The 19,935-nt window shown below is 41.1% G+C and overlaps 1 long non-coding RNA gene across 1 annotated transcript; it reads left to right on the top strand.

Moving 5' to 3' along the window:
* The first annotated feature begins 6,616 nt into the window (after positions 1-6,616).
* Positions 6,617-19,333, top strand: LOC116672252 (uncharacterized). The gene is made up of 3 exons (XR_004327508.1): positions 6,617-6,698; positions 7,401-7,402; positions 19,322-19,333. It is a non-coding gene; the product is annotated as an uncharacterized LOC116672252 (long non-coding RNA).
* Positions 19,334-19,935: the final 602 nt, after the last annotated feature.

Genomic DNA, 19,935 nt, shown 5'->3' with positions numbered 1-19,935 from the left:
CACATAGCTATGGGGTTGCCTTCTTCCTTCTTCCCAGCCGTTGTGGTGGTTCGCACACCAACATCTTCCGTATACCTGGGGCTATTTACCCATAACTGGGACAGTGGTTGACGGGCATCAGGGCGTTGCCACTCACCATTGGGCCTCCATACCACGTCTCTGGGGCACACTGCTGCTCCAAGATCCTGTACAACTTAGCCTGGAACCACGAGGGAACAGTTACCATGTGTACCATGAGGAGGCGTGTTCAATGTCTTGGCTGTGGAGAGGCTATGTACCGGCAAACGAGGCGACACACACTCGGCTCCTGTTTTTGCTCCTGAAAACAAAGGGCTGTCCGGTGGCAGTAGCTGAAAGCCGAGAATGGCAGGCAGCATGCAGCATTTAGCATGCACTAACTACAAGCACTACTACTCCAAAACTAGACAGAGCCATCACAGACAGAGCCAGCCACACACACTGACAGACAAACAGACAGACCCACACTCAGATCCACAGACAGACAGACCCACACACACAGAAAGACAGAGAGACCCACAAAGACAGACAGACAGAATGACAGATAGGCAGATGGACAGACAAACAGCCAGACATTATAAGTACAAATGCATTTTCTTTCCACAGCCAGGCAGGAGCTTTTTGTACCACTTCTTCTTCTTTGGCTTTTGCATTATCTGGCTCTGAAGATTTACCAGCTGGGACCTCACGGTGTTCTCAGTCCTCTCCCACTCCTGCTCTTTTCCCTGCTGAGTCATCTTAAGGCATTTCTGTGATCTGAAGGAGGGATGCCTTGTCCTCCTTCCACTTTTTGAGATTACTCTCCAGCTGCTGCCATAGGACAGCTGATGTTCACACTTTTTCTCAAGAGCAGCCATGAGGTTCTTGTTGTTTTTGTCCTGCATCTCCAGCTGGGCTCTATTGGAAGCCTGGGATCTTTCCAGTATCTCCTTTGTCTCTTCTTCCTGTTCTCAGAGAGCCTTCTCCATCTTTCTCAGTTTATCCTTTAGCTCCTGAGCTTGAGCCCTCTCAATCTCCAGATAGCTCTCCAATGTCACGTTGGGGTCTTACCTACCGCGAGTGTCTGTCTCTCTTTACAAAGCTCAATCTTCTAAGTCTCCACAATATTTTTAAGGGCCTTCTTTTCTCCCTTCACCTGCTCCAATTTGCCTGACAGGTCTTCAGTAATGAAGTAAGGCAGGTTGAGATCTTTTTGGGCTTTTTGCAGCCTGTTGCTGATTTTTCCCAGCTGGGATTTCAGATGCTCTGTTTCCCTGGGTGGGGTGGGGACACGTTCAACCAGCTGAACTTTCAAGTCACACATCTCCCTCTGCATCAGCTCTTTCTCATGGCCCCAACTGCTGCTCTCTCTCTGTTGTTGGAGCTGATCGAGGAGATTGGCCAACAAGTCCTCTCGGATTATCAGTTGAACTCTTCCCTCAGATTTACATTGGGTGAGCTTTGCCTCTCTGTCCTTCAGTTCACACCTTACTTGTTTTTTTCAAGTGAACTAAGATAGAAATTGATTTGCGGTTGAATCTCTCTGGAATTTAATTCTATGTTTTACAACTTTGTATTCTGCTGGACCAGCTGTTGCAATGTGCACCTTTGGATTGTCACAGTGAAATGACTCTCTGATACAAACTGCTGTCTGAGTGAATTTGTTTCAGAACTAAAGCTAATTCCCAGTATTCATAGTGTGTCGTTATGAAAACAACAACAACATATATCCTTATGTTTTCAATCCAAAAGGTTATTGATTCTATTCCATTATATCTTTGATTCTATTGTGACTATGATGTACCAGTTTGTTTATGTTTGAATAATAATGATGATTTCTAAAATATGCCAGAAAGAACACTTTACAAAATATGGAAAGGATGAGTAGTACACACAAGTATCCGCCAGTTGGGACACCATTTTCTCTGACCATGTGGGCTCAGCAACTACCTATTATTAAAGATGTGCATTTACCACAATAAAACATTTTTTTTTTTTTAAACTTTTATTCAAACTGTCCCAATGCTTTACATGGATTTGAAAAGCCGTTTAGCCCCTGCTAATGTTTGTCTTGTAAATGTTAAAAGTTGTCATGAAGGTAGCAAAATATGAAGTTATCCCAATCCCTCGCTGCTGCAATAGTGAGAATTTCCCCATTGTGGGAATAAAGGGCTATTCACACAGGAAGCCACACTTCGCCTGGATAGTTGCATGTCATTCTCTCTGAAATGTAATGTGTTACACTACTTTTATATTACTTTTGATTTACTTTCACCAAAATAACAGCAGAAGTTTGACTTGATCAATAAAGACACCTCTTTATCCACTTTAATACATCATAGATTATTCATAATATTTTGCATGATTAATATGAAGAGATACTAGAGATGCATCGATTATCTGGCTGGTGACCGGAATTGGCAGATTTTCACGTCATTGGCCACGGCATTCCGGTCAAATTCACTCGGGCGGCAAATGATTTACATCTCGCAACATCAGCACCACACGTGCACATGCAGGGTTTCTGCAAAATGCATGTAGCAGCGGCGCACTGCCGCTCCATCAGCTGGGATCAATTATAAAGGTGAGGCCACTTGTGTTGTCTTTGGGCTGCTATCCGTAGGTTAGGCCACTTGGGTTGCTCTAAATTCTCCTGCAGACAGATAAACACCAGAATTGGCTCAGTCCAGGTTATTTAAGCAGCAAACATGCCACGTATCACAAAACTTTTGGGTGGCGCCTTATGTATTTGCTTGTATTATAGCAAGTGACCTGCATACCAATGACAGTAAAGATTAATATGTACATGGTTTGCAGAACTTTACCTTTCCAATAGACATAAGGCCTCTCGAGTAATCTTTGGGCTGCTCTATGGTCTCCTGCAGAAGGAGAAACCCCAGAGTTGGCTCACTCCAGGTTATTTAAGCATGATTCGTCCCTGTGTGGACTTGAACCACCATCCTTTCGGTTAACAGCCGACTGCGCTGACCTATTTCGCCACAGAGACTGCGCCTGGGTTGTATATGATGAAATACTCATGCGGAAATGTAGAAGCTGGACGTGCATTGTATTTTTCTTACATGTCAATTAGATTCTGACTTTGAATTAGAATGTTTGGCATCCAAGAAAATTCCGGAACTGATGGTGTATCAGTCATTTTACTGGTGGTTTCTCGGTCACAGCAACAAGCTTGTTCATGAACAAACAGTTGCCCGCCACGTACCACAAACCTGTTGGGTGTGGCCTTGTGTATTTCATCAAGTGACCGCATTACAAAGGATCGTAATGAGTGATAAGTACATGGTTATTTAATAATAATCATATTAACAATAATAATAAAATTCATATAAAGGCGCCTTTCATGGCACTCAAGGATGCTGCACAGGGAATTCACATATTAAAATCAGCAAAACAAATACTTTACATAATTAAACAGCAAAACAAATACTATACAACAGCAAAACAAATACTATACAGCAAAACAAAACAAATACTACACAACAGCAAAACAAATACTACACAACAGCAAAACAAATACTATACAGCAAAACAACGGAAAAGGCAGAGCAATAGACATTTAGGTGGAATAGGCAGTTTTAAACAGATGTGTTTTTAGTTGAGACATGAAATGGGGGAATGAATCAATGTTTCTTAGTTGGGGGGGTAATGAGTTCCAGAGACGGGAAGCAGAGAGGCTGAATGCTCTGCCCCCCATGGTGGTGAGACGGGCGGAGGGGACAGAGAGGTTTATGGAGGAAGAGGATCTGAGGGAGCGGGAGGGAGTGGGATGCTGGAGGAGATCAGACAAATATGGGGGGGCGAGGTTGTGGATGGCCTTGAATGCTAACAGGAGAACTTTGAATTGGAAACGGAACTGGACCGGGAGCCAGTGGAGCTGTTGGAGGACAGGAGTGATGTGGTGGACGGAGGGGGTTCGAGTAATGATGCGGGCAGAGGAATTCTGGACCAACTGAAGTTTATGGAGGGATTTGTGAGCGAGACCGAAGAGGAGAGAGTTGCAAAAATCGAGACGGGAAGTGACGAGACTATGGACAAGGATTGCAGCAGTGTGGGGGGTAAGGGAGGGGCGGAGGCGATTGATGTTACGTAGGTGGAAGTAGGCAGACCGGGTAATGTTATTGATATGGGGTTGAAAGGATAATGTGCTGTCAAGGATGACACCCAGAGTCTTAACCTTGGGGGAGGGTTAGATGGAGCAGTTGTCAATTGGGAAAGAAAAACTGTCTCTTTTGGAAAGAGTGGTTTTGGTGCCAATGAGGAGAACCTTGGTTTTATTACTGTTTAATTGGGTGAGCCAGGTTTTTATTTTCAGAGATGCAATCTGTAAGGGAGGGAGAGTGGATGAGGGTTTGGTGGAGAGGTAGAGCTGGGTGTCATCGGGGTAACAGTGGAAGTGAATGGGGAGGGAGAAAGTCCTGGGGTTGGGTGACATTGTTGAGTAGGGAGAACAGTGACTTTGAGTGTCCTTTGTTGGCAGTGATTATTCTGGAGTAGTAGTGGGATTTGGTGTTGGCAATGGAGTCCTTGTAACGTAGGATGTGGTTATTATACATTTCTTTGTGAATAGTGAGACCAGTTTTACTATGGAGACGTTCAAGTTGCCGACCTTTGGCTTTCATGAGACAAAGATCGGGGGTGAACCAAGGGGCGGAGACGTAGAAGGAAACAGATCTGTTTTTCAACGGTGCAAGAGAATTGAGACTATTATGGAGTACAGTGTTGTAATGAGAGACAAGATCATCGGGGGTGTAGAGATTGTGAGTGTCAGGAAGGCAGGAGTAGGGGATAGTTGAAGTGAGTGTGGCAGGGTTGATAATCTTTATGTTCCGAAATGAAGGAGGTGAAGTCTTTGGTGAGAGGCAGGTTGATATTGTCCATGTGGATATTGAAATCGCCCAACAGTATCATTTTTGGTGAGAGAGAGGATAAGTGGGTGAGAATATCAGCAAAGTCATTTAAAAAATCACTATTCGGTTTAGGGTGGCGGTAGACAGTAGCAATGATGGTTGGAGTGGGGCCAGACAACTTGCAGACAGCAGATTCAAAGGAGCTGGAGATAGGCACAGACACCGGCGAGACATTCCATTTCTCGCGGTAGATCATCACGAGACCTCGTCCCTGGCCAGAGCCACGGGGTTGACAGATGTAAGCAAACCCACTAGGAGTGGATTTGTTGAGTTCAGAAAAGTCGTTGGGCTGTTGCCATGTCTCGTTTAAACAGAGAAAGTCTAGCTTACGATCGGAGATGAAGTCCTGGATGAATTGTCCCTTGCCTGTCAGTGAGCGGATGTTAAGCAGAGCAAAGTTGAGGTGATGTCACAGCTGGTCGCGGTGCTAGCCGACCGGGCTCGGCAGGCTAACATGCTGTGGTCAGCAGCCCAGTTGGTAGAGCCTAGAGGGTGTCAAGAGCTGGACCAGATGGACTTTATTCCTGTTGAAGCATTATGTTTAAGCACATAACATACCTGGATGGACTTGAACCATCATTCTTTCGGACAACTGCCGACTGCGCTGACCTATTGCACCACAGAGACTACACCAGCCTAATGTTTCATGAGCAGGAGCTCGATCTTGCATATATCTATTTTTAGCTGTAACTTGTTACAGCTAAAAATAAATATATGCCTGTCTTACACACTGAATTCTTTTTTAAGCCAGGGATTAATGTGGAGCAGACTGGATGTGTTAGCTGCTGCTCTAAAGCCCTGCACACTTTAAACAAAGGAACGTAGAAGGAGCAGATGTTGCTGATTTATTACCACAATGCGGAAACTGCTAATGGTATCTGCACTTTATTTGTTTTGGTTAATTACAAGGGAACAAAGTCCTCTGAATTGACAACCATGATAATGCTGAGAAATCTGTCTGGTTCACTCTCTCAGCACTGGAACAGAGTAGACGTACTGTGGGCTTTAGCCAAGAGTGGCAGCAGTTTCTTGGCTTACAGTCTGACAGGCCACAGCTTCAGGTCACAGTGGTCAGTACAGCCCCATACAGTTCTCCATGCAGTTGTATTGTCCAATACACACAAAGGGCCTCGCCACGGTCAATATAGAGGCTTTTTGGCCTCTTTATTAAAATGACAATGCATTTTGCAACTGACAATGTAATGTACAATTTGTAAATGCATTTTGTAATTGTCAATTTAATATGTTATGTAGCAAAGCATCAAGTTAAATCAATGCTGAATTCAGTTTTAAAACATTTTGATTTAAATGATGATTAAAGCTCAATCCGTTGCATTTCATGTTGCCAAGGTTTTTGGCCTTTTTAATATAAAAGGAAATTTTTAATTGGCATTTTGTAATTTTCTATTCAATATGCAAAGTGGCAATGCAATCCTAAATTTAGTTAAATTTAAGATAAAGATAAAAAATGTAAATGTAAGCTCAACTAATCCCATTTCATATTGCCGTGGTTTTGTGGTGCCTTTAGCTAAATTGCAATTAAATTTTGGCGGTGAAAGTCTATTGCATTTTCAATTCAAAATTCAAAATTCAAATAGCAATACATCAAGCCCAGCCCCCTATGAAACAGCACTCAGCCTTTCCGCTGATTTGGTCCAGTGTTGCAACAAAACAGTCCTTACAACCTAGAGAGGATTTTCCCCATAGGTAACAATTGTTAAAGAGACGTCTGTAAAACTGCTGCCAGGACACCTCAAACTGCAAAAAAGGTCGGTTATGACTTTTTGGTTGGCTTGTTTGGTACATATTTTTCCATGTAGCTCTCTCAGTCTCGGCCCCCCATTGCTAGCAGATGAGTCCCTCCCTGTTTAGTCAGCCAGACAATTTGAGCTGTAGCTTTGTAGAGACCGTGGGATTTCGTAAACTGAATAAATGTGGCACAAAACTGCTTTGCTAGTTCCATCATGTTATAACTAAGAAATCTGCTGAAAAAAATATTTTATTCATTAGCATGATTGCCGTACTGTTCATTTCAAAACATCCAAAACACCAAAGTACGAAAACATAGCGGACCAGACGCAAGCATTTATTTTGAAAAGTCAAAGCTCACGGATAGCACGCAGCCCGGAGAGCATGACACGGTAAGTCTCCAGGCTGTAGTCATACCCACTCAATATCCTTTCGGCCCGTGTGATTATTTGTTAAAAATTGTGCAAAAGACAGCCTTTTCAAGTCATTTGAGAAGGAAGGGGTGGTAGCATGCAAGCTCCCAAATTAACGCTTGTTGGAGGAACGGAGTTTTGGATAATGTTCAGCTTTGGCAGTTTTAACTATGCTAAAATATACAATGACTGAGGAAACCTAGTGACGAGTCCTTAGCAAACACGTGTTAAAGTTGATATTACCCAGTGTGCTTTGTTGAATGGTCTCAGTGTTTTTATTGTTTTATTTCATGTGAATCCTAGTTTACTAGAGGAGTAACTTAGTATCTGAAGTAATGCAACAATAGAGGAAGTGTGCATTTAGTTTCCATTAATTATTGTTTTTCCACACCAATGTTAGTGAGTAAATCACATTATTACCATTTAATATGTGAAGGCATAGGTTAGTCATGTATGTCATGATTGTAAAAATACAAATCTGTAGATTTTTGCCAAGTGCAATCCAGAACAGAAGGCATCAATAAAGTGTTAGGGAGGGTCATGCCTTTTTCCAATCATTTTGGAGGGGCATAGAAAAATGCATCACTGGTGAAGGGAGGGTCAAGTCTTTTTTAACTATAAACCTCAAAACTCCTCCGGTGGACCCTTAAATATAAAACCAACAGTCCCCTAGAAACGTTTTTGGTGTATGCGCTGTGTGAGCAACTCCAGCAACTTGAAATGAATGGGCGCCATTTTGTAATCTTATATTAAAGTTGTCATATTATGCTTTTTGGCTTTTCCCTTTCCTTTATTGTGTTATATATAAATATGTAATATATATATATATATATATATATATATATATATATATATATATATATATATATATATATATATATATATCTGTACATATTATAGGTTTACAAACCTGAAAAAGCCCAACGTCCCCCCCCAAAGGGACTTACCATCTCCAACAGAAAACACTAACTCAAACACAAACATTGTTCTTAACAGCTCTATTGTGGTCCAGCTTTTACTTTGTAGCACACATTATAATGCTGGCCTAGCTGCTAGCGTGGCACGCCCTGACACTCTGCAACTGACTAGTTAGCTGTGCTGAACTAGCTACACGTGTGACTCCCAACAAAGATGGAACAGAAGTGAGATGCCTCACTCTGTAGCAAAAACAAAGGGCTCGACACACAGGGTGAAAAAGGATCTGCAGCAATGTGCAGTTCAACAAAAATATGGTGTTTTTTGAAAATTTAACCACAGAAACCTATTCTGGTATAACCTCTAAATACAATTATGAAACTGAAAATGAGCATGATATGAGCACCTTAAGGTCAATATTAATATAATTCAGTTAGGATGTCACATCCTTGTTCAGTGACTAATAGTGGGAATGACTTCACACACAAGTTGACCTTGTTCCATTAATACAAGTCGTTTTCTCTATCCAGGTCAGCCATTGCTAGCAATACCATTTGATGACAACGCATTAGGTTGTTTCTTGTGCATACAAACAGCGTAACATGTCCACAGATGGCAGTTGGACAGTGCTGTGATTATGACTGAGTTGATGATACTTAAATATGACAGAAGTGCTAATAAACTACATTATCTAAGCTTTCACTACTGTAGATGCACCGTGCAGCCATGTTGGATTTTGAGGTCAGCTTGCTCAAGGTACTGTAAGGTTTCCTGACTTCCCAAGGTGGACATTAAATTCAATTCAAATAGCTCTATTTCTCCCCTAAGGGCAATTAAGAGTGTTTCCAAGGAGCAAATGGAATGCACCACAACGGCCCGGCAGTTCACTCGACTAGACCACACCGACACAGTTTTTCTTTATCCTTTAGAGAACGTCCATACTACATGTATGTTCAGACATTAGTTTATTACAGTAGGACAGTTGTTGGCATTTATGTCCAATTTCAATTTCGAAATTGATTTCTATTTGAATAGAGGCCATCAAACTTCCATAGTAGGATATGAAGGTTTTGGATATTGATCAATACTAGAGACAAAAATAAAGGACATCTTTGCCTCTACAGAAACAATTTTAAGTATTTTTTATTTTCATATGTCAACTCTTATGCTTCAGCCGGACAGGCTGGTATTCAGGGCACAGAACCATACCAGTACCATATCTTTATATAATAACGCCCTGAAAGGAAAAGTGGAAAAAAAAAAAACGTGCATCAAGTTTATCTCACACATAGGAAATAGTATCTCCTACGTACAGGGTAAACATTTAGGGTGAAGAGTGCAAAGTATGCAGAAGTAAATTATAATTATGATAATTATTATTATTTTAATTATGGAGCATAGTGCAAACGGTGCTGGAATAAATAGTATTATCTTATTATATGAGTATTATACAATACTACAATATGAAAAGAATGAACAGCTCTGAAATAGAGAATGAAAACGATAATAGTGGAACCAGTAAACAGACTGATTAGAGAGTGTTGCTGGGTTATTGCACAGGAATTGAACCTGGCACTGTGAGTAAGAAGTCAGCTTTTCTTCCAAGTGATGGCTTGTGGAAAGAAACTGTTCCTGAGTCTGATGGTTTTGGCGTACAGTGCTCTGTAGCGCCTGGCAGAGGGGAGAAGTTGTAACAGGTTGTGTCCGGGGTGAGATGGGTCTGCAGTGATGTTTCCTGCCCATTTCCTGAGTCTGGAAACGGAATCGAGGGCAGGTTGGTACCGATGATCTTTTCTGCAGTCCTTACTGTCCGTTTACTCCTGTCCTTTTTCATGGCAGATCCAAAGCCAGATGGTTTCAGTGATGGACATGCAGACGTGAGGACAGACTGGATGATGGCTGCGTAGAAGTGGATCAGCAGCTCCTTAGGCAGGTTGAGCTTCCTGAGCTGGCGCAGGAAGTTCAGCCTCTACTGGGCCTTTTTGAGGATGGTGTCAGTGTTGGGCTCCTGGGATATAGTGGGTCCCAGAAACCTGAAGGATTCCACAGCAGACACAGGGCTGTTCAGTATGGTGATGGGGGAAACAGTAGGGGGGGCTCCTCTTGAAGTCCACAATTATCTCCACAGTTTTGAGCATGTTAAGTTCAAGATTGTTCTGACTGCGCCAGAGAGCCAGCTTATCCACCTCCCGTCCCTCCCAATTTGACTGCATCATCCACAGACCTGTTAGCCCTGTAGGCAAACTGCAGCGGGTCCAGCAAGGGGACTGTGCTGTCCTTCAGGTGGGCCAACACCAGTCTTTCAAGCGACTCATGACTACAGATGTCAGGGCAACAGGCCTGTAGTCATTTAGTCTAGAGATGGAGGGTTTTTTGGGGACTGGGATGATTGTGGAGCGTTTGAAGCAGGAGGGAATTTCCAGTGATCTGTTGAAGATCTGAGTGAAGATGGTGGCCAGCTGGTCTGCAAAGATTTTTAGGCAGGATGGTGACACGCTGTCTGGTCCAGGAGCCTTTCTGTTCGTCTGCCTCTTGAAGAGCTGACGCACATCCACTTCCCAGATCGTGAGTGCAGGTGAGGGGTCAGAGGGGGTAAGTGACAGCGTACGGGTGGGTGGTTGACTGGCTGACCGTACAAGGTGATTGACTGAAGTGTGACGTGGTGAGTTGGTGTGGAGGAGGGGTGGTGACTGTGGGCTTTTCAAACCTACAGTAAAATCAGCTCATCATTCAGCTCATCAGCCAGTCGTTCAGAACCAGCAGTGTTGGAGGATGGTCTCCTGTAGTTTTGAGTGTCTGCAGGCCTCTCCACACTGACCAAAGCGGTTTTCCAACTTATCAGCTCTTCTTAGCTACTTTGATCTCTTTAGTCAGTGTGATCTTGTCCTGGTTATGCAGGACTCTGTCCCCACTTCTGAAGACCTCCTCTTTGGACTGATGAAGCTGCTTAAGTTTTGCTGTGAACTAGGGTTTTTTGGTCATTGTATGTGCAGAAAGTTTTAGTTGGCACACACTTGTCCTCACAAAAACTGATGTATGATGTCACAGTGGCATTGACTACATCAGCTTCAGCGTTAACCCAATAGCAACAGCTCTTAGAGGGCAAAGCTTATACGAAATAGATTGATATTGTAACTCCAGATTCTGTGAGTATAGGCATAGCCCTATAAGATTCAGGCCATCTGCTTCACCAACATTGGCAGAAGAAAAATGCTGATTTTGGGAGCAGATCTCTGGTCTCTCAGCTGTAATATACAGTAACTGCAGATGTAAGAGAGGCCCGTGCGGGGCACAAGAGCACAAAAGAAATCTTCTACACTGCGCACTGAGGGATAAACCCGATAGCAACAGCTCTTTGAGGGCTATGACTATACTCATAGAATCTGGAGTTACAATACGTAACTATTGATCTCGGCTGTTGTTGCACTCCGGAGCCTGACGTGGAGTGTATAGCAGGCCTTAGTACCGGGAAAAATCACCAATAAAGGCTTCTTAACCAAATACTATACAACAGGACATGTACCAGAAGTAACGTGACCCGAAATCTGGGAGAAGTGAACAACATTGGTTGCCAAGATTAAAGCTATCTGGCGTTAGCATGCAGCTACGTAATATTTAGCAGTAGGCTAACGTTAGATTGTAATGGAACCAAACAGCACTTTCTTTCTACCGTCAAAAATTGTAGATAAAGGAATCTGAATCAAATACTACCCAATCGGACATGCTTCAGCTGTAATACAACGCAAAGTTGGGGAAATTTTAACAACATTGGATGACAAGATGACATATTTTACTGCTGTTAGCATGTAGCTACTATGGTTAGAAGTGGACACTAATAGAATATATCAGCACTTTCTACAGTCAAAAATTGCAGATAAAGGCTTTTAAAACAAATGCTAAATAACCGGACATTTTTCAGGGGTAATGTGACCCGGAATTGGGGAAAATTTAACAATAGTGGCAGCCAAGATGACATAGTATACTGCCGACAATGTTATCTTAAAGCTTAGCTTAAAAAACAACCACTCCAGTAGTTCATACCTGGAGCAGATGACCAATTACAGTGATGTATGTTTGCTTGGAGTTGCGTAACACTTAGTAGAAATAGACAATAGTAGAAATAACTGTCGAAACCAAAGTGTTCAAAAGAGTTGGAAATCTGAATGTTTTAGCTCACAGGGATTTCTCTAAAATATGTTTACGTCATTATTTGTTTTGGCCACATTAAACATAAAAATCCAACATAACATTGTAGATATGACAGAAAACACGGAAAAGCATAATATATGTCCACTTTAAGTGTTCCTTGAAACTATCAACATGAGTTCTCCGCGCCTCTTTGTCACCAAACCAAAGCTACCAAATAGCAAATAAAATCGAAGCTGGAGTCCAATTAAAGCCGCATTTTAACCATTGATGTAACTGCAGCCACTGTTAAAGATCACTTGGTGGAAATACAAATGCTGACCTCCTGGTTAACAGGGATGTTTCCATTAATAGGTGAAGTAGGAGGGAGCGCTTACTGGTAGACTGGTTTTATCAAAAATACATAACACAATCCACAAAACCACACACCCAAACTGCAAAATACCTCATATATCCTGCAAAATGAAGCACTGCAACCGAAACTACACATAGCATTATCAAAATCAAACTTTTGCATGAAATGGCACACACTTCATTCATATTACCAGATTTTTGCCTAACCCACTATACACTGTTGGGCGTAATGAAAAGCACCCTCATCTTTAGTATTCTTTGCAATAAAATACTAAAATATGTATCAGATTAGTCACATGCACAAAAATATTTGCAGATACGCACACATGCTGTTAAAACATTATTTTATGTTTCACTACCGTAAACAAGTCAGTGCAACAAATCCACAGCAGATATATTAAACAAAAATATTCTTACAAAAAACAGTAAACTGAAAAAGAATTTTTTTCAGTGAAAAAACAGTTTTGGACTGCAGCTGCACGTTGTTCCATACTACAACGTACCGGTTTCCTTGATGGTCTGCATCATTTATACGCTCTGGTGGTATGAGAATGTTGTGAAGTCTGTCCAGAAATGAGAGAATATGGACTGTGTTGTATGGTCCAATGTTGGCATGACGGTGGAGGACACTATGCATGCTGGAGATGACAGCACACATTTTGATGTTCCTACCACGTTGGCCAGGAACATCTATAATGGCTCTGTGGCCAATGACGTTTCTCCCCCTTCTTCTGGTCTTTGCTAGGTTGAACCCAGCCTCATCTTTAAAGATGGACTCATGTGGGATTGCAAGAGCATCCATTTCCAGTACTCCCTAAAAAAAAAAGAACAAAAATCTGTCAATATGGTGTGAATGTTGTTGAATAAGGTGTTGTCTTGGATGATGTGGCTTTGAATTTCTCGTAATCTGATTTCATTATGTTACAAAACCAAGTTTACAATGCCAGCTTCCTGTGCCCATTCAGTCCCTTCCTCCACCGTGGTGTTGTCTCTCAGTCCTTTAGAAAAAAGAAAATAAAGAACTATATAGGACTAAATATTTTTCCCCCACAGTAGAGTACATTGTACAAGAAACTTGTACAGTTCATGAATGGCTGATGTCATACACTAAGTAAACAGGTGTCACTCAACTGATACACTATGACATGGGGTGTACTGCATGTGTAGTACATGAAATTTTGGTTACATACTTGTTTTCCAGTCTAAAGGTCCGGATGACAGAGGCAACAGTAAAATGGCTCAAGTTTGTGTGCACTCTCTCCACCCTTACGCATTGTCAGCACATGGTTGATGACATGATCTACTATGGTTGTTCTGATTTCCTATGAAAGTGTTTGTCTTCTTTGACCATGAACTCCTCTACCTGCTCAACCCCTACCTCTCACTCTTCCTCCCCCTCTTATTCTCAACCTCTCTCTGTCCTCTCTCTGCAACGTCTTCCATTGTCGTTAAAAAAAGGTGCTCACCTGTGGTCTTTTCACAGTGCTTGCATCCAGATTGGAGTGTTGTCAATTAACCATTGAGGTGTTCGACCAGGTGGCACATGTAATTGGCCAATAAGCTCATGTAGTGTCATTTTAAATGGCAGTATTTTGAAATGGCAAACATGTGACTTTATGTCAGATTGTTCTGTCTTATGCAGAAAACTGTGTTCAGTGCATTTAAAATGTGCCATTTTGAAACGCAAAATATGTGCAAAGAAAATGTGTTTAGACTTTTGGAGACTTGAGTGGAAGTTTTGCTCTCTGTGGGTCAGTTTAAATAATTGTGGTGTGCTTGTAATTTTAGTGTGTTAGCGATTGGAAAAAACTGTAATGATGGGAGTGCTTTTCATTATGCCCAACAGTGTGTAATTTGTTAGACAAAAATCTGATAATATGAATGAAGTGTGTGCCATTTGGGGCAGAAGTTTCATTTTGATAATGCAATATGTATATTTGGTGCATGGTCTTGTTTAACTATATTTGTGGGGTCCAAAAAAACGGGAGTACAGTATACTTGTGGGGCCAAAATGCTGGACCCCACAACTTTAAAGGGCTGTTTGAGGGTTAGGACTTGGTTAGTATTTTAGGATTTTAGTTTAGGATTAGGGTTAGAATTAGGTTATGGTTAGAGTGCGGGTAAGGGTTAAGGTCAGGCATTTAATTGTGATGGAGTAAGGAGCTAGAGAATGCATGTGTGTGTGTGTGTGTACTTGTGTGTACGTGTGTGCACGCATGCATGTGTTTTAAAGAAAGAGGTTGAGCCTCATTAGGAAGCCCAGGGGAGAGGAACGGAGGCTTCATAGGGTAGTGGGGGGTAATTTTCACACCTGTCTCATTGGCAGTGGTGGGTAGTACCGAGTTTCATTTACTCCGTTACATTTACTTGAGTATGTTTTCGAAAACATTATACTTCTAGCAGTAGTTTTAAATCACTATACTTTTACTTTTACTTGAGTAGATTTGTGAAGAAGAAACTGTCTTCCTTCGCTACATTAGGCTACAATGAGCTTGTTACTTTTCTTTTTACCTCTTTGGTATTCTATGCGTCATTGTTTTTATCACCCCCACGTACGTCTCATTTTAATGTTTTATTTTGAGAAAGATAGAGAGACTTCCGCTAAAGGCTCTACCACGTGACTGTGTTTCACCAATCAAACGTCGTTGTGCAGTCTCGTCACGTGACCATACTCAATCTCAGCGGTGGGACGGGTTAGCTTTACAGTCGTGGCAAAACAAAAATCTCAGAATCAACCGTCTGCAATGCAGACACAGACAAGAAGGAACACCCCCAGCCTCATATTGAAAGCATGTTCACCTTTCAGTGAAAATGTGAACAGCAGCTACATTTTGCGGCGTCTTCTGTGTCTACCAAAACTATTGGACATTTCAGCATTCAAAAACTCAACATTTTTTCTGTGGATAGGCAAATGTTTTTCTTTTAGGTTACATATGTTTTGAACATCTTCATATGTACAGTATCCATCCAAATTTGATGTGTAAGTCTCTTCATTTAAGCTATTTTGTAATTAATAAAGTAATTGTAATTTATTTTATTGATTGGATGAACTATAATTTGCCTAAAGATGATTATTACGATTACTTTTACTTGAGTAAAATTTTTGGCTATGCTACCCACCTCTGCCCGTTGGTAATGTTTCACGGATTTCATGGGGCCCCAAATAAGACTGAGGGGATAAGATGAACCTGCTCTACTGTAGAAAGAGAAAGGGAGGAAGAATTTGTGAGCATTAGCTTCTTAAAGAACAGATTAAATTTACAAGATTTTCTGTGGCAACAAAAACACCCATCACTAAATGAAAAGTCTGCACACTGTGACTTATGCAGAAATTATTTAATTCACAGGCATTTTGGGCAAAGCCCTTCTTGAGTATCTTAATTGTGCAAATAGACTAATTAGCAAGGATGTGGAAAATGTCTGTGCATCACTGTAGACCATTATGCAGTTATTCGTGATTAAGTATTTACATTTTAATGGTATTTTCTGACAATCTTACTTCAAACTACAGTAAGAGCTCCTTTTTTTAAAGGCTATTACAGTTTTTTTCCGATTGCTTAAGCATTAATTTGAAAACAGGGACCGGTTTTTCAAAACACTACACCCAATTCCCCGCTCCCAGTTTTCATGCCACTACAGTAGTGTGCATAACACTGTTAGCCCAGCAAACAAAAGACAAACATAAAATACTGGATACAGTACAGGTTACAATTACAGTAATAAAAAGCAACAAACAACAAAAAAAAAAAATAGAGTACAGAAAATACTAGTTTAGTTTATTAGTTTACATGTCAGGGACCATGTGCAGTTCAAGCCCTGTACCAGGGTTAGCTGTTATGTCTCGTCAAGTATGTTAAGTTAAGTCACTAATGTCTAGTCTTGTTGTGCACTTCCTGTTTTATTTTGTATTCACCTTTCCCTCTTGTTTCAGACACTGACTTCCTCCCTTTGCTGCATTTTTATAGTCTACAATTAAGCAACCACGTGTTTGCACACCTGATTGCTGTGGTTCACAGATTACGTGTGTTAATTTGACAGTCAGTGGTTTTGAATTGCAAAAAAGTGACATTATGTTATACTTCTCTGTCTATTGTATACAAATGTGTTTTGCAAAGCACTGTGTGTGTATTGTTTTACAAAAAGTGTGAGGCTGCCATTGTGCTATAGTGGTGCACATCTGGTCAATTGTTTCTCCTTGAGTGCAAGGTTTTGATAATTGTGTAAAACCTTTATTTTAGTGTGAAAGCAATCGGCAAAAACTTTGAGAGAAAGACAAGAGCCACTGAGAAAAGGAGGATCAGGAGGGAGGCAACAATGGAAAATAAGGGTTGGACAGCTGTAGGGTGAAAATTGCAGGAGTGGTATTAAGGAAGATTACCATGCAGGAGTATAATGTGGGGGAGCCAGAGAGACTTAGCTTTCATCTGGTCACACAACCAAAGGAGCTGCCAGTGATGAGACCGAGTCCCCCTACAGCCATGCTGGATAGGGTGTTATAGATGGTAGTTTATGTGTGGGGAGCCAGGCTATTCAGTGGGGTTATCACAAAAAGTGACAGAGAGAAAGGTACACAACCTTAAAAAATAATAAATAAAAAGATGAAAAGTTAGCGAGATTTGAAAATAGCATCTTCTCAGGGACGGCTCTGCCCTACACAGCGACTGTGGCTCAGTGGTAGAGCCGTTGCCTGCCAATTGGAAGGTTGGTGGTTCGATCCCCGCCCCTGCAGTCATTATCAAAGTGTCCTTGGGCAAGACATTGAACCCCGAGTTGCCCCCGGTGCTGCGCATTGGAGTGTGAATGTGTATGAATGTTTATCTGATGAGCAGGTGGCACCTTGTACGGCAGCCCCGGCCACAGTGTATGAATGGTGAATGTTTCCTGTAGATGTAAAAGCGCTTTGAGCAGTTGTTAAGACTGGAAAAGGGCTTTATAAATACAGCACATTCACATTCACTAGCACTGCTAGTAGAAAGCGGAGAAAGGAACACAATTTTACTTAATATCATCATGCTGAATATTTAAAACAAACATGATTACTTTTAGCAATGCGGTACGGCGCACATTGAGATCAGGCTCATAAGGACGAGGGGTAGAGGGGGCAACAAAGCATTTCACTGGTTCTTTCCAAATGGACTGTGAGGCAGTGATTGGTGAGTGTTTTTACAAGACTAAAGCAGCTACAGTTCACAGATCTTTTTTGCTCCTTTTTTAGAGCCCATAAGTTATTTATTGCTGTCGTGGTGTAAAGACCATTTTAAACATTATATAAAAAAGCATAAATTGGAAATACCAGTAGTTATCAACCCTGTCTTTATTCAAAGCAAAAAACAGGCTATTTCTGGGTTATTGCTTTTTTGACTGGTTGACGTTTATAAACACAAAATGTCAGTGTTGTCTACTCACACACACAGACATAATGATGGAGTTAGGGGGGAGGTCTCAAGATGAGTGTTTGTAGTGTAACAGAAGCCTCTCTTTCTCGTTGCGGAGTGCAGGCAGACAGTCTAATTACACCTTTGCACCACACTACGCTACTGTTTTACTGTAGGTTTAACACAGATGAAGGGCTTCTTTTTGTGAGTGTGTGTTTGTGTATGTGTGTGTGTGTGTGTGTGTGTGTATGAAAGAGAGAGAGAGAGAGAGAGAGAGAGAGAGAGAGAGAGAGAGAGTTAGAAAGAAGTCAGTTAGATAGTTTACCTGCATGGAGTTTACCTGCCTTTCAGTTATCAGAGTTTGCTTGGACATCACATATTAACTTCTAGTAGCTGTGTTCACAATCTGAAAGAAACACACTTTGCTGTTATTGGGCTAACCAAAAACCGTTAGTCTTTACAACCGAGCCACTTCACTACACTTGTTAGATGATGTTTCATTACAAGGTCCTCTGTTGATTTGTTTGCTGCAGTGTGCTTGTGGTTGAAAATGAATTTAAACAAAGTGGCGTGCCGAATATGCAATGCAATATGATGTAGGTGCCGCTTCAAGGCTAATGTTTGAGTCATTGATTTAAGACACAATGCACTAGGTTGATACACATGTTCAGAACTGGTGGCACCCACTATTATATATTCAAAGTAGTTTTATACGCATAGTTTCACAGTGTCACAAATGAAAAATTTCCTATGGAAACAGTACAATTCGATGGAATTTCATGAATATCGACTCAAAGGAAATACGTTCGGTCTCATCGGATTTTCTCGTGATCGATTTACGGCTTATGGAATAAACGCTGATGGAAACGTTGTTTGCCGAATAAATAATAAATTGTGATTAAGTTTAAGGTCATTGTATGGTTGCAAGCCGCCACAAAATGAAGAAGAAGAAGAAGTTTTAGTTCATTTCCGCCCAGTATTTCCACTCTGCTTTTTCACACATGGCGGGTGCCAACAAAGACAGATGGAAGTGGACAAACAAGGAGACGAGAAACTTTCTGAATTCATCAGGAACTCTCAAAGGAAACGTCTGCAAAGGTAAGGACAAGCCATGGGAGCTGGCACATAAGCACTATTACAACTTGTGCAATATTTATCATTTGTTGGTAGACAGCTCCATTTTGTCTAGAAAACTTTGTTTGAAAAAGTTTGCTTGAATGTTGTGTGATTTAGTACGAAAATGAATGGAAACACCTTAAAATGTCTAAAATTAATTCAATATACCAATTTGATCGCAAAACAGTATATGAAGTCATTACGCACAAGTTTTTATTTGCCTTAAAGTTGTAGGATGGAAACACACTTTCACCAGCTTTATTTGCATGAGTTTTTTTACCAAACTCCAGACTCCAGACTTTTGTAATGATTAGACATGCAATTTCAGATTTGTAATCTAATTTGTATCATGCCATCCCCATTTTTTTGCATTTGGTGGTGCATTTGAATGAACCATTCAGGGTATGTTTCAGGTACTTACTGTATGTGGACATATGCAGTGAATTTCTGATGATTAGACCAACACATGTTGACTTTTGTCTATTTATGTGCTCAACCACACCTTTTTGAAGTTAATTGGTCAACATCTATAAAAACATATATGATATCAACAAGCTTTATACAACTTTTGAGAAGCTTGGTACAATCATGATCTACAGAAGGTTTTGTAGCAATATGGTTAAGGAGGAGAAGTCAAAAATGTGTTTATTGTCCAAAAAGAGTCTATTGAGATGTAAGTGTATTTCAAATTGAATGTAAGTAGGAGTCACAATGTGGGGGGGATGGCTCTTCATATAATCTTGTATTTTGTCAAAAAATACTTTTATGACTAATAATTAGAGCCCCACCATCCGGTTGATTGTAATCCCATTTCATAGGAAGCATTGTCACATGATGTTCAGTTATGGTACTAAATTTAATGTTGCTACTTTCTCACAGCCCTTCGCAAATTGAGCAAAAGCATAATTGTGTGTTTTATATTTAGGAAAAGGACTGGGCAGC

The sequence above is a fragment of the Etheostoma spectabile genome, chromosome 22 (genome assembly GCF_008692095.1).
Source record: "Etheostoma spectabile isolate EspeVRDwgs_2016 chromosome 22, UIUC_Espe_1.0, whole genome shotgun sequence".
Classification (NCBI taxonomy): Eukaryota; Metazoa; Chordata; class Actinopteri; order Perciformes; family Percidae; genus Etheostoma; species Etheostoma spectabile.
This window is presented reverse-complemented; position numbering and strand designations above follow the sequence as displayed.